This window comes from Lepeophtheirus salmonis, chromosome 10, assembly GCF_016086655.4.
Source record: "Lepeophtheirus salmonis chromosome 10, UVic_Lsal_1.4, whole genome shotgun sequence".
NCBI classification, from domain to species: Eukaryota; Metazoa; Arthropoda; class Copepoda; order Siphonostomatoida; family Caligidae; genus Lepeophtheirus; species Lepeophtheirus salmonis.
The window spans coordinates 2,221,661-2,234,725 of record NC_052140.2 but is presented as its reverse complement, the minus strand read 5'-3'; the positions used below and the strand labels follow the sequence as shown (position 1 = coordinate 2,234,725).

Genomic DNA, 13,065 nt, shown 5'->3' with positions numbered 1-13,065 from the left:
GAACAACATACCATCTGGGTGTGGTAGTCATGTAATACATACTTAATTATCTCATGATAATAATGATTAGAAATAATCAAACAGATTTTTTCCATGGTTAATATTACATATCTACAACACGACTTGCAACCTTTCCTCCAAAAAAAAGTCATAAAATCAATTATTCCCAAGTGTTATATTATTATTTACTTATTGTTGAGAATCGTTTGCAGCTTAATAAGAGTTAATTCTAATTCAACGAATCAACGTAGTTTTCAACACTGATAATGGGGGAAGAAGTATAAAAATCAACAATTGACAACAAAATACAGTGTAAGTTCGTTATTTAGTAAGGTAACGCTGTGAAATATATGGGGTGGTCTATTCAAATCTGATGACTTACTAATTTAAAGAATCAGGGTTGAGTGATTGAGATTAGTTAAAAAAACCAAAAAGCTGAGTTCTTTAGCTTACGTACAAGTTGAGAAAATAACACTCGAACGTGATATAGGAAATATCCATCGCGCAATCCATGCAGTCTGGCGTCTCTTGGGCCGCTTTTAATGCCGTCAGCCAAGTCCGAAACGTTCTAGAGGAAGAAGTGTTCTTTCAATAAGCTAAACTGGACCCGAATTAGTCACAGAAAACAGCCCAGGCCAATGGACTCAAGTCGATGAGTGCCCATGCAATCTATTGATCTTACATCATACTGTCCAGTAAGCTATAAAAAAGTGAGTAAAAATAGCCTTCTGAGGATGGAGTGGCAACTTTTGACACCAGCAATGCAAGAAATCTATGCCCTTCGTTGTAATACTCTTTTAAATCATTCTTTTGAGTTCTTTTTAACTCTTTTTTCTCACTTTTTGCCCCCATACGGCCCTTATGCCAACCCCATTGACTAAATGACTATATCATGTCGAGATAAAGGCCTAAAGTGTCTATCATCCAAACACTGAAGCCCTCAAAACCACTATCAGTCTGCACTGGGACGTCATGACTGAGGACTACATCCCTAGAGGATGCCATGCTTGCCACCGCCGCCTAGAAACCATAATTACCGCTAAGGGCGGCTACATGAATGATTAAAAAAGCTCAGGCACACATTTATTTATAGTATTCATTTTGTTGAAATTATATTTTTAATTAATAAGTTATAACTTGTTGAAGTTTAAAATTCAAAGTGTTCAGATTTTAATGGACTAACCCCGATATGAAGTGATCTTTATTCTATCCTGCAACCCTTCTTATAAAGGAGAATATTGAAAAAAGACCCAAGAGCGTTGGTAGTTAGCAATTCTTCTCAAAGGGAGATCTTTATCTAAGCAGAACAACCTTTCTTTGGAGAAAAAAAAAAAAAGTTACAAAAATAAAAATCCCCACTATGTATAAGTCAATTTTTAAATAGCAAGGAATTTTTCACAGCCTGACAAGATTTAATTTGCGTTCAAAACATCAAATTTCAAAACACTTTTTATCCTTTTATATCAAATGGTCTTAACTTTGATGACTCTTGAACTAGTGTCTCTTTTAAGTATTCCTACAGACAATTTTGAAAGAGAAAGATTCTTCAGCACCTGCGAGGAACTTTGTCAAAAAAAAGAAGAAAGTAATCTATGTATATGGTGCAACACAGTTTTGTTCAATTGCTATATTTTTATTAGTCAATGTTGGATTTTGTTTTATTTTTGATAATTACAATCGAATACAGAATTTTAAAAACTACTAATATCAATAATCGGAATTTTATTATACGTTATGCATAATTTTTATCATATTACTCGGCTTATAGAAGATATATTGAGATTTGAGTTTTGTTGTTATAAAGTTCAAAACAATATACAAATTTTGGGTGCAGTTAATTTTTTAGTTTTGTTTTTTTTAAATAACAAACCTCCCTCATCGATAAAGCTTATACTTGGGGTTGGGAAAAAATGAAAAGATCCGAAAATGGGTCACAACTAAGGATTGACATAACTCAGCAACATCAAAAATGGTCTTATCAGCGATAATAGATTGGTATTTCACGAAGTCTTGTAAAAATTGTCTAGAAATGGAAGACCGCCAAATAGCCCCGTTATCCCTCTATGGTTCAATTCTCTTGCTAAGGATATTCCTAAGCTGTTCTTTCTGCTCCTTCGAGAGAATGATGATTATATGCTGAATAAAAATACATACATTATTTTTACATGTTTTTATGATATTAAATATTTTGAACTCATAATTATTATAGAGCCATTTGTGCATTCAAAACTCATAACGAGTAGGACCACACGGACATTCAGACTGCACAATATTCCATTTTATGTACCTACATGTGTATTATCTATGTAAGGGAGGCCGGGGACAGTTGACTCACTTTTTTGTTTTTAACTCAATTATTCATAGCTGATTTGACCCACGAATATGTTTCTGTTATTGTTGGAATATATTTGATGATTATATAGCTTAATAGTTTCCCAAGAAATTGCATTTGAATACGGCTTTTGAAATGCTGCAAATGTCCTCGGTGTCAGAGACAGTTAGTTGCAACAGTTAAAAATATACTAATTTGTGTTATAAATTTTAAAAAAAGTTTTTTTTTTTTAAATCACTCCGGGACTTTTCTCTTATATGTATAGGCCCTCCTCCTTTTAGCTGTTGTAGACGTCGTAGACTATGCTCTTTGGAATTCTCATCATCCTCTTGATAAGATAACCTCACTCCACTAAACTCTTTAAAGCCCTACTTTGTCTCAAAAACATACTTGATGTAACAAAATAAAATAATATAGAGTAACAAATAATGAGAAAATGGGAAAATTGCTGCAATTTTCCCTCATCGCTACAAAATCTCAAATTTCTTCTCACTGAGTGCCTTTCGAATTTTGACAAAATTATATCAACTGATTGCAAAAGAATTAATATTTCAAATGATATCAGTTACAGAAAAAACAATGAAGAACTGACTCCATTATTGCAAAAATAATGATTTTTCCCCAAAAACAACTTTTACCCCTCAAAAGATTATTGATTTTGTAACTCCGAAAGTTGGAAAAAAATATTGATTTTTACTGAACACAGTAACTTGTAAAATATTTAAGGATTGTGATGAAAATTTTAGAGCGGTAATTTTATTGATGTTCAAGAAAATAGTCCAACTGTTCCCGTGTTACAATTGTCCACAGTCTCCCCTATTATTATACTGTGGCTGTAGCACTATTGCATAAAGTTTTTAATTTAATGAACCTACATTAAATCTTGATGGGGTACTAAATAGTACTATGAATGTGAGACACTCATCATTTGAAATCCTCTTGAAGAGCATACATAATTAAAATATCTATATATATCTATTGTTCCGGAATGTGTGGGACGTGATGATTATAAAATTATTCAATTAAAAATGTTGAATAGTTCCGGTTTTGTACTTTCCACATATTATTAGATGAATTTATTATTGAGTAATTAACATGACATTTGATAATTAATATTATATTGGAAGAAAAAGAAAAACATCCTTTGATGGATCCGTCAATTCCCATTGGAAAAAGGTCTTTTTAAAACATCAATAATTATAATCTATAAGTTTGCATATTCATCTCTATTACCTATTACGCTGTTACGTCACTAGCACAACAATTGACTATGTATATTGTTGTCAGCTGACGATTCCTTGGTCATGCGGGATACATTGATACGTCATGACTCCGTGTCCAAAAAGATAGGAATACAATTAATTCCCTGTTCATCCCAACCCATATATCTTATTATTTCTGTGAAGGAATTTTAGCTATGATTTCAAATTTTTAATTACAGGTGCTTACAAGTCGTTGTTCTGTTAGAATATTCATAGGAAAATGTACAATCTAGTCAAAATCGTCTTTTCATTGAATAATACCTGAAGTTCTTCATTAACTGGTTTGTATGATTATAATAAATAAAGTGTATTTGGTGTGATAGACTTATTTTGCCAACTACCATAGTATGATTTCGAGCAGAATGTACCTTGAGTTAAAAGAGTTTATTCAAAGAACCTGTGTAGTAGTTGGTTAGACACTAATATTAAAATATGAAAAAAAAAAAAGAAAAAAAGTTATTGTAAATTGTCCTTTCAAGTTTATTGCAATTGGTGGATTAGTCAGTTTAATATATATTATTGTTTGTATCAAATGATTGTTTTTCTGTAGATTTTGTGGCATTATTTAGGATTAAAAAGATGACAAATTTATTATTTAAGCTGGTAATATCTAATGTCTGTTGAGGTGGATTTCAAATTGCTAGTAAATTATATCAACTTACTAAAATCTATTCAAATTTATTATGGTTAATGTTGTTCCATATACTGGTTTTATAAAATGTAGTACCTGGCTACTGACGCCTCTAAAACGGTAGAATATTAAACTGATATTTGAACTGGTACTTGAAGTTCATAAAAAAATTAAACAAGTGGCGACATGAACGCCACGTGATGAGTAATTGTACAAGGTAGTAATAGTCCTGGTGACACTTTTTTTGTCCGCTAGGAGAGTTGAATATTACTCCATAACTATATACGCAGCCTCCATTAATTTAACCTTTTAACTGAATCTACAAGGTGAATTCTGCAAAGGGAATAAATAGTTGCATAAGAGAAGATGACAAAAAAAATGATAAAGTGACGTGTTATGTACTGATATCATAAAAAGCCGGTCCTATCAATACAAAGCAAAAATATACTATTATAAAGAAGTCATCAAATTTACAAACAAAAAATATGCAGACCCTTCTGTAGTTGCATCTCAATCGGACATGAGTAGTAAACTAAAAAAAACAACTCTCAATATCTACAAGATGACGTAGATGTACTAAGTTGTCGTTATAAAGAAATACTTACACATAACAACAAACGAAAGATGGCGCCACTCTCCTTGGGCATTTAACTAAACTACTAATACTTAAACAAAGCCCATCCCCGATGCCCTTTACGAAATCTTTGTTTTATCCCTTCTGTCGGAAAGGTATCCTGAAAGGCTTAATTTAAGTTGGATCATTAAAGTTAATGCGGCCTCAAGTATCGGTCTTTTATTGACTAAATCAGACATTTCAAGTCCATCGTATCACTAACAACGGTGTTACTTCTTAGATACCTAATTCAGCCTCTTTATATATAAAGGTATAAATTTGTACTAATACATAAATAAACTCAGTAGGACAAATATTTTTCTCATGAATAACAGCAATTATTACAAAAATATAAATTTCAGCATTAGACCATGATATTTACTTTTTGGAAGAACCATTTCCAGAATATAATTGTATTATTACTTACAATCTGATTATTTTATCAAATATTACACACCCAAATGAATCCATATTTATGAGAATCCAAGAAAACTTTTTTAATTGAATTATAACCCCCATATGCTCTGCACTACTTTTGATAGGGGGGGGCCAATAACTGTAATTAATGTTGAAGGGCCAAGCCCCCCCCTCTTTCATATGCCATATGTATGTAAATATAATTTAACCCCTTTAGCTGTTATGTTCATTGATCTACCAAACTCGAATGATCTACATCAGTGGTTCTCAAACTGTTTATATTGCATACCACTAGAGAAAATATCAAGATTTTCCAATACACAGGTGTTTAAACTATTTGAAACAATTAGAGAAAACTATTAGTGATACTGTTTTAAAGCACACCCAATTTTGTGATGTAATAAGTATAAACCTTACAAATTTAAGTAGAGTGGTGTAAAATACCGAGTGTAGAAAAAGTAATGAGACCTTCTAAAAATACAGTTTTGAATAGGTGTTGTTGATTAAATCTAACAATTCCAATTATTTTTGAATAGCTTGGATTCTCAATCCTTGATTGATGTACATGTTGTAAACAAAAATTGTAAATATGTCGCGATGGATGCAAGAAGAGCCGTCATAGGCAATTTAATCCCCAACGGGAGGACCCCCTTGAACATCATGAAGGCCTTAAATGCCAGCAAGGCCACATTCTGTCCGGTCGAAAATCGTTTGACTGATGGGGCATCCTTAAGGACAAACTCAAGACTGAAAGACCCACCAAAGTGAAGCCTGAAGACATCATGGAGGCCTTTGAGGTCAACCCAACGATGAAAATGCCAGAGTACTTCAAGAAGAAGAAAGTGTACTTGTCTACTGTGGGCAAGGTCATCCGAAAGGCTGGTGGAAGTTCCCTTAGAAGAATTGAGAGGGCACTCCTGTTCCAACGTCAAGAAGAACTCTGTATTCATCGAGGTCAACAACTTTTTAATTATCTGAAGCACAACAGACACCGGGTAACTTTTTTCTCTGATGAAAACACTTTTACCGTTGACCTCGTCTACAACAACCAAAATGATCGGGGGTTATGCTTTAGCAAGGCTGACAACAGGATTAGGACAGTCACCAATACCAAATAGCCAGCCTTTGTGATGATGTTGGAGGCTGTGGCATCAACTGGAGAAAAAAGGAGTTAATTTTGACTTCCTGTTGGATACAGGTTACCTACAGCCGACTACTTGATGTTGTTGAAGTAAAATGTTGTCCCATAGATCACCAAGACCATGAATAAGCCCAACAAGGTCACCTACATATTTCAGTAGGACGGGGCTCCCGTCAATAATGCTTATATTGTACAAGAGTGGATGAACTTCTGGTCCAAGAATCTTTGGCCCCCTCAGATACAATAAATCAAAAATGAACGTTGTAATCCTGATAGTTTTGAGAATGTTTTGGAGGAGCACAGCCTAGGTGTCACGATGTTTTATTATATCAGCTGCAAGCAAGCATGAGAGAAAGGAAATAAGCACAAGTCCCATTCATTATCAAGCAAAGACATTGGCAGGAATTACTCCGATATCGTTCCTCAAATCAACTCCAAGCTCAACAAGGACTTACACTTATAAATCCAGGGCAAACTTTCATTGTTACTCTCCCTTTTTCATGAGCACACGCGCTAGTTATTACTTTAAGCTTAGAGGTTCTCTCCTCAAGAATGAAAACATAATGATAACAGCTTTGGAAAATAAAAAGTACTTTCAGATTGTCACCTACTAAAAAATAAAGCACACGTTAAGGTCATATTTTATAGAACTCTAAATATAAGAGAAGGTGCACTATAAATCAAATGGCGAGAATAGGTTATCAGACACTCAACACATTGAAACAAATAATGACAGATATATCTTGTTTTTATTATCTTGGATTTGATGATCATCTCCCTCTTCCTTGATTAAATCCTCCAGGGAATTTGGGTTGAAGAACTATAGATCTGCATAAATTAAGAAGAGCCAAACAGTTATGGAAAGTAATTGTGGAGGATTTCTACTCCATCATTTGCTTTTCATAATGCCAGACATTTAATGAGTTTATTAAAATATCCCTGGATGTAAGAAGACGACATGTCCGGGTAATAGAGAACTTTAATCACACCAGAGTATAGATAATTTATTAATAATATTTTTGTTATTATCGTTTAACTTGACTCCTATGAGGTTCATTCACATTAATTCCTATATCATCTATGAATACATTTAAACTTTTAATCTACATATTTAAATAATGTCTATATTCGTTTATCTTTATATTGATTGAAATACCCAACTTCTTAGACCTACATAAAAATGGGATTTGACTCACCACTCATTGATCCGAATGGAGGTGTAATCAAAACAAACACTTACACACCTTCTATTTTAAATAATCTTTTGTAAGATCCCATTTGAAATACCTCCTGAGTTCATTCAAACTATGAAATTTTGCAAATACGGACTGGCGCCTGGTTAATGACTTTGTACGCCTCATCCTTCAAAATACATGAATATTATTATTAATGGTTGTAAAAAAAACGATTTTCTCTCACTTGATGTAAAGTGAATAACACCTACCGAAAAATATATTGCAGTAATCCATTTATCATCAAGTAATTAACTTTATATTTTGCACTGCTTTGGATGCTTTTTTGGTTGGGGAGAATCAGGTTAATTGTCATGAAATTCACGTCAAGTCGTATCTAGTTGAGTCATTAACCCTTCGTTACTTCCCTTATATTCTTAATGCACTAACTTTCTAGGGGTGTTAAGTAAACCCCAATATTAACAATGATATTTTTGTAATATATAACTTTAACTGGCCATAATAGTTATTACAAATCTACTTTCAGAATCAATGAAGGAGTAAAAGATAGATTTTATCAAGATATCTTGTATGTGTTAGTTCATAATTTAAAAAAATTGTTGGGTAAAAGAATATTTAATTTTGTAGACTATAGAGGATAGACTATAATTCCTAAATTTTTGTTATCAAACAAGACATTTTCTATATAGTAATAAATATAAAAAAAGAAGCCATCTACCACTCCTTTTCCATCTACCTTATTCATATTCGTCATAGGGGCGGATTGATAAAAAGAAACCATTCACATTTTGGATTGAAACCTCGATAATTTATTTCCAGAATGCGTTCATAACTCAGAAACATATCAAATATTCTTCACAAAAAATTGGATACAAAAAGTATATAATAAATTCAGAATTTACATAGAAGGAGGAGAAAAAATACGATAATATTTTAGTCTCTTGGGTGGGTAAACACCCCAGGGAAATAACAAAGGATATACTTGGCTGGATAAATTAGAAAAATAAAAATGAAGTAACTATACTTTGCCCACTGCTCATTTATTCATTTCTAATATTTTATTATTATAAAAATGGCCCCAATTCGCTACATCGGGAGTGTGAAGGATATTTGTTTTAAAAAAAGAATGATTTTTTGACAGGTGAATCCGATGCCGGTGGACGATAAAGATAATCCAAAATACCCTAAATAAATCTATCTCTGACAATTGAACAGTTCTAAGGTCGTCATGAAATTTAATGGCAGTTATAAACATTCATAAAATCTTTGAACATGAATCATGTGTGTAAGGAGGTGTACTAGAAATTTTTGGTTACCATTAAATGTATTTAAATTTATGTACGTCTGGCAGTATAGGTTTAAACATAAGGGGCAAAATTAGTATGTGCTATACGGTATACAGTAGAGTGTTCACTATTTTGTATAGTTGACCATATTCAAAATTATCATGGATCACGAGATGTCCTAAAAAAATCCCTTGCCATCAAAAACCGTTACCCTCCATCCGGTCCATGTTCCAGTGTACTGAAACGACTTCAAAATGAAGTCAAATTAAAAAAAGGCAAAATCTTATTACATTTAAGGGATAAGAAAAGAAAAAAATAATTATAATTTGTTTGACTTTACTATGTAGTCGGTTTTGAAAGTTAAAACTCATAGAGTAACTATTGACGGCATACAAATATAAATAAATGATTATGGATTTTCCATTTATTTAGCAACTTATATTATTAAATTTTTTTGTAGAACAAGATACAAATGGGTATAAACATACATTTTGAGAATTTTTGATGTAGCTAAATTAGTTATTCATTATAGTTTATATTAAGGGATATTGAGATCCCAATTGATGTTTTTTTGAAAAGTTCAAAAACACTATGCAATCTTTGGCATCAATTTCATAGTTACATAATTAATGTTTCTTTAACGGTAATATCAATTTTTATATTGGTATTTTAAGGGGTAGTAGGTTAGGAGTGATAATTATTGATAACTTCTAATTAATTAAAAATGACAGTATTGATGTTTATAATTGAAAAAAAAATAAAAATAATTTAACCAAATTATATATTATTTGTTTCGTAGTCCACTTACAATTTCCAACCTTTTCAACATTGATGGTTCAGTTGCATTTCTCTACTCAAAACAAATAAGTAAATAATTTATTTATGTATCATGTCTCAACTAGGGTGTGTCAACTTAGCACATCCACTCTTGGACTTCAAACCCTAATATACAGGCGTGCGCGTCTAAAACTGAACACTCTTTTAAATTTTACGCCATCCACATATTCGTGATTTTAGTGAGTTTAAACCGTTTAATACTTCGAGGCAAGGGTCTTGGCTAGTTATAAACAAAATTTCAGCAAAATCTAAATAGCAACAGTGAAACAACAGCCGATAATATGGAGAGACGTCGAGTCGCAATTTTGGAAGTTTCTGCGCGGGGGAAAACTCCCACAGAAATTGCCAAGGTTCTGAACTGCGGCCACACCACCGTTTACAGCATGGTAGCCAAAGGGACTCCTGAGGCGACCACGAGATCTAAGTCAAGGCATCGAAGATTGGCGAAATGGTTGCTGCCATGAAAAAGTCTGTCGAGAACAAGAGAGGCAAGGTCACCGTCAGCGGTCTCTTCAGGGAGCTCGACGTCAGTGGAAGGGCCATGGACCGGCTAGTTAAGAAAGATCTTGGTCTTAAGGTCTACAAGAGAACCCCTCGTCAAGTCGTAAATTTTAAAGGAGTGTTCAGTTTTAGACGCGCACACCTGTATCACTGAATAGGAACTTAACCGACTAACTCCACTAAATTATGAAATTACCAAACTTAGAATTAAAGAAAATAACTTTAGTTTCAAGAAGGTGTAAATTCTGTGTCAGAGCTCAAAATGAAGTGTATTTGCAACTCTCAAAGAGACGTAGCTAACTCAGCAGCTAGCCCTGCTCTTTTTCAGTATTTTATATTCAACAACTAACAATCCAGTATTTGATCCACAGTTGAAAGAGATTTTTAGTGTAGAGCTTCAATAAATAATATTATTTTAATATAATAACTCTGTATTGGAAAATACAAAAATGATAAATAAAAGCTTAATTGTTGTTTAGTCTATTTTAATGGTGTGGTACACACTTATACCTATATATATATATATTGACTCTTACGCGTGTGGATCTTGATGACATAGAACTATACCTATTTGAGGGATGGGCATGATTAATCGATGAGTTGATAATGGATTTGAAATATGTATTGTTCATATGGGGTGTCGAACAGGAGTGTGATTTGGTAGCAGTGTGTGTCTTATTTTTTAAAGGAAGAAAAACAATTTAACAATTAATGTACTTACATATTAGTACAATCTTAGGACAATGAATGGAAACTATGGAACCATGGAGTGTACACATCAGGAGGCGTCTTAACAGTTTTTGGGTGTTAGCCAAAATGAGATGAAGAGATCATCTCCCGGGCCACACTAATAAAACATTGCCTTTAATTTTAATTAAACAGTAAATAATATAAACATCAACAAAGTCATTGACGTTTGAATATTTTTATTCAAACATTTTATAACTCTAATGATTGTTATTTGCTCAGGAATTCTGATCTATCTTTGTAAAGTTTAAATCCAGATCTAAGTGCTCTTAAGTAAGTTTAGTAAGATATTTATTTATTCCCACATTGATCTCATTGAAAACAGACTCATTCAAACATTCTACAAACACGAAGCTCAAATCCTGGCGGCAATCCAATTCAGAATTATTCAGTAGACAATGACACCTTGGACACGTTCTTCAATTAATCATTGGATTAGTGGTCAATCAACTAATCCATTGGGCAGGGATGAAAACGGGTACTTAATCTGTTGAAATACTGCATCACAATTATGGAAATTTTTTATTAAATTATCTTATCAAGCCTTTGATAAATTACTATTTATTTTATTATCGTTAGTAAATCATTTTTTAGGCCGAAAAAAGGCCCTCGATGACGAAATTGGCCCGTAGCCTGACTGTTGAGAATCCTTGTTTTACAATATACACAGCAAAGTAGTGCCTAACTAAGCAGGGCACTTAGGGATTTTGCTCCCCAAAGGGATGTTTGTGTCCACACAACAAAAATTTATATAAGTATAATGTAAACTTTACTATATTAAAACTCCCTAAGTGTAACCACATCCTAAATTCTTGCACATAACAATAGTTTATTTTTAGATGTGTCCCCAGATCCATGACTGCCCAGAAGTTTAATACACACATATTATATTATGTTCAATCCATTTGGCAATTTTTTTTAAATGCTATTCAAAAGGAAAATCCTATTCACGGCCCTGGCCCAGCCTAAAGTTTGGAGTGCCATTCCTTGAATACATGTCTGGTTACAGAGCTGTTGTACTTTAAGGATATTGATCCACGAAACCACATAGTTCCTATTAGAAGTGATGTGGTTCTCGATATCAATTTTGGTCCCGAGATCTATTGTTGGAAGTATTGATCTTGTCAACAACTTAACCCCTAAAGTATTGGTCTAGTTTAGGCCTAGCCCCCTTCAATGTCTTGGTATTGCTTTGTATTTGTCAACACAACCTAAACAATTACATATTATTTGATTTATTTTTTGGTCTTGTCTACATTTCTCAAAGTCATGGTCTTTACCACAACAATACTACCACTATGTCCAAGTTATGAATGTAAAAAAATAGCAAAAATCTATGCATGTACATTGTACATGAAGGAATGTACAATGGTGAGGTTCCAAGTGTTTCAGGAGGTAATTAGAGTTTTTGGCAAATGAGTAATTATAATTTATGAGCCTCATCTCTATTTGAATTAACATAATTTTTCATGGATGAAATGTCTAATACAATACATATGTACATACCCAAAATGTTTCTATTAAGAATATGTCTTTTTGCAAAGACACATACAGTGGTGGCTCCGTCTTATACGATCATATATGCGGGCTATCAACACAAAAACAAACTGTAATTATTTTATTCAAAATTGAGTTTATATTTACATTTGTATTCATCAACAACGATTTATTGTCCATTTCTATCAAGAACTATCATCCTTGGGGTATTCCACAAATGTTGCTTAAATCCAAAATTCATTCTCTCAATAAAATAATAATAAATTGATAGATTTTATGGTTAAACAGGGTAATATAAGTCTCTCAAATCAAATAAAGGTTCTCGAGCATCTTAACTCATCCCACAAATTTGAATAGAAATCCTATCATTGATTCATATGTGAAATATTGGGCTATTCGAGTGTGTATGTATGTATATATGAAGTAACACAATAAATTGGAATTTCTCCTTTTTGATTTTTGTTCAATATTGTTTTTGTGTTGACATATCACATATGACACTAATTGTTTTTAATGTAGTACAGGCTCTGTGCATGTGTATTTGAAATGGAAGGGCCAATAAGACATATTTTGCTCCTATTTAATCATTGTAAATTACAAAAAAGTGG

At 32.8% G+C, this 13,065-nt stretch overlaps 1 long non-coding RNA gene across 5 annotated transcripts in view; it reads left to right on the top strand.

Annotated features, from left to right (window-relative positions):
* The window catches only part of LOC121125155 (uncharacterized), a 207,626-nt gene that overhangs the window by 98,664 nt on the left and 95,897 nt on the right, over positions 1 to 13,065 (top strand). The gene's annotated exons all lie outside the window — the stretch shown is intronic.